Genomic DNA, 2,641 nt, shown 5'->3' with positions numbered 1-2,641 from the left:
TGTTTGTTTGTTTGTTTTACATAGAAAAGTAATAGCACCTAAAAGTAATATATTGAGCTCTCATTATTTGCTTGGCATTGTGCTGAGCACTTTATATTCATTAAGCTATTTGATTCCTACGACAAACCTCTGAGGTAATAATTATTATTTCCTTATTTTGTTTACAGATGAGGAAACTGAAGCTTAGTAAAATTAAGTGGTTAGCCTGAAGTCATACAGTAAATGGCAAACTTACCATTTCAAACCCAAGCTGTCTGATTCTAGAGTTTAAATACATCAGATCCTGTAGTTCTGGTTTCTCAGTGATGAATTAGGACATGCTGAAAGCTTTCCCTGATCAGGTGCCTCTAATCTTTTTCTACTTATCGCCTGCAGGGGTAGCTCCATGGGACCTAAAACTTAAACGTTTTGGAGAAACCACTCTTAAAAACACACAATTATGAATACAAGTTAGAAATATCTATCTATCTATCTATCTATCTATCTATCTATCTATCTATCTATCTATCTATCATCTGTCTATTTATTTATTTAGAATGCAAAATGACATAATATCAAATAATAAATTTCAGAAAGCTAACAAGTACTACGAATATCTTAAATTCCATAGAAATAATAAAATGGTTTTCTTAATGAACTGATAATTTCCACAATACTTTGTTTTCCTATATTTTTCCCTATAGAATTTGAATTTCCTTTTCAAATAGTAACCAAGAAATAAGTCAGTTATTTCTTTAGGATGGTTAATTGATTTTTTAAATTAATAGTTAACAAGAGTATTGAAATCATACCAACCATATTCTCTGATGATAATGCTTTGAAACTAGAGATCAACTGCAAAAAGAAATCAGGAAGAATCACAAATACATGGAGATTAAACAATATGCTACTGAAGAATAACTGGGTCAGGGAAGAAATAAAAAGAGAGATCAAGAGATACACAGAAACAAATGATAATGATAGTACAACATATCAAAACTTTTGAGACATGGCAAAAGCAGCCATAAGGGAAAGTTCATATCATTACAGGGCTAGCTCCAAAAATAAGAACGACCCTAAATAAACAACCTAACACTTCATCTTTAAATGCTAGAAAAGGAAGAACAAATGAGGCTTCAAGTCAACAGAAGGAAAGAAATAACCAAAATTAGAGCAGAAATAAATGAAACTGAAAACAAAAATGATAGAAAAAATAAATACAACAAAGAGCTGGTTCTTTGAGAAGGTTAATAAAATTGACAAACCCCTGGCTAGACTCGCTAATGAAAAAAGAAAAAGGACACAAATAAACAAAATCAGGGATGAAAGAGGAGAAATTATGACTGACATCGCAGAAATACAAAGGATCATACAAGAATACTATAAAAAAGTATATAATAACAAATTTAATAACCTAGAAGAAATGGATCAGTACTTAGAAAAATACAATCTTCCTAGACTGAATCAAGAATTGGAAAATCTAAATAGATTGATCAGCAGTATGGAAATTGAAACAATCATTCAAAACCTATCAAAAAGTAAAAGTCCAAGACCATATGGATTCACCAGTGAATTCTACCTAACATTCAAAAAAGATTTAATACCTATGCTTCTCAAACTCTTCCAAAAAATCAAAGAGAAGGCAATACTTCCCAACTCATTTTATGAGGCCAATATTACTCTGATACCAAAACCCGATAAAGATAACACACAAAAAGAAAACTGCAGACCAATATATCTCAAGAACACAGATGCAAAAATCCTAAATAAGATGCTAACGAACCGAATACAACTACATATTAAAAAGATTATACGCTACAATCAAGTGGGCTTCATCCCAGGGGCACAGGGATGGTTCAACATACACAAATCTATTAATGTGATACACCATATAAACAAATTAAAAAATAAGAATCATATGATCATATCAATAAATGCAGAAAAAGCCTTCGACAAGATACAGCATCCATTTATGATCAAAGCACCTAAGAAAATCGGTATAGAAGGAAAGTACCTTAACATAATAAAGGCCATATATGACAAGCCCTCAGCCAACATTATATTTAATAGTGAAAAACTGAAAACCTTCCCTCTAACATCAGGAACAAGGCAAAACTGTCCACTATCCCCACTGTTATTCAATATAACATTGGAGGGCCTAGCAAGTGCAATCAGGCAAGAGAAAGATATAAAAGGCATCTAAATAGGAAACGAAGAAGTCAAACTGTCATTATTTGTGGATGACACGATTCTCTACATAGAAAAACCTAAAGAGAATCCACAAGAACACTGCTAGAAACAATATGCAAATACAGTAAAGTCTCTGGATACAAAATCAACGTTCAAAAATTAATAATGTTCCTATACTCTAATAATGAAACATCAGAAAAAGAAGTGGAAAAGATAATTCCTTTTGCAATTGCAACAAAAAGAATAAAATACCTAGAAATAAATTTAACGAAACATGTGAAGGACTTATATAGTGAAAACTACAAGACCCTATTAAAAGAAATCGAAGAAGATACAAAGAAATGGAAAGATATTCCATGTTCTTGGATTGGAAGAATGAACATAGTTAAAATGACCATATTACCTAAAGTATTATACAGATTTAATGCAATCCCCATAAAAATCCCATTGGTAGTTTTCAAAGAAATAGACC

This window comes from Pteropus vampyrus, unplaced genomic scaffold, assembly GCF_000151845.1.
Source record: "Pteropus vampyrus isolate Shadow unplaced genomic scaffold, Pvam_2.0 Scaffold82, whole genome shotgun sequence".
Classification (NCBI taxonomy): Eukaryota; Metazoa; Chordata; class Mammalia; order Chiroptera; family Pteropodidae; genus Pteropus; species Pteropus vampyrus.
The sequence above is the reverse complement of the archived record's forward strand: the minus strand, read 5'-3'. Positions refer to the sequence as shown.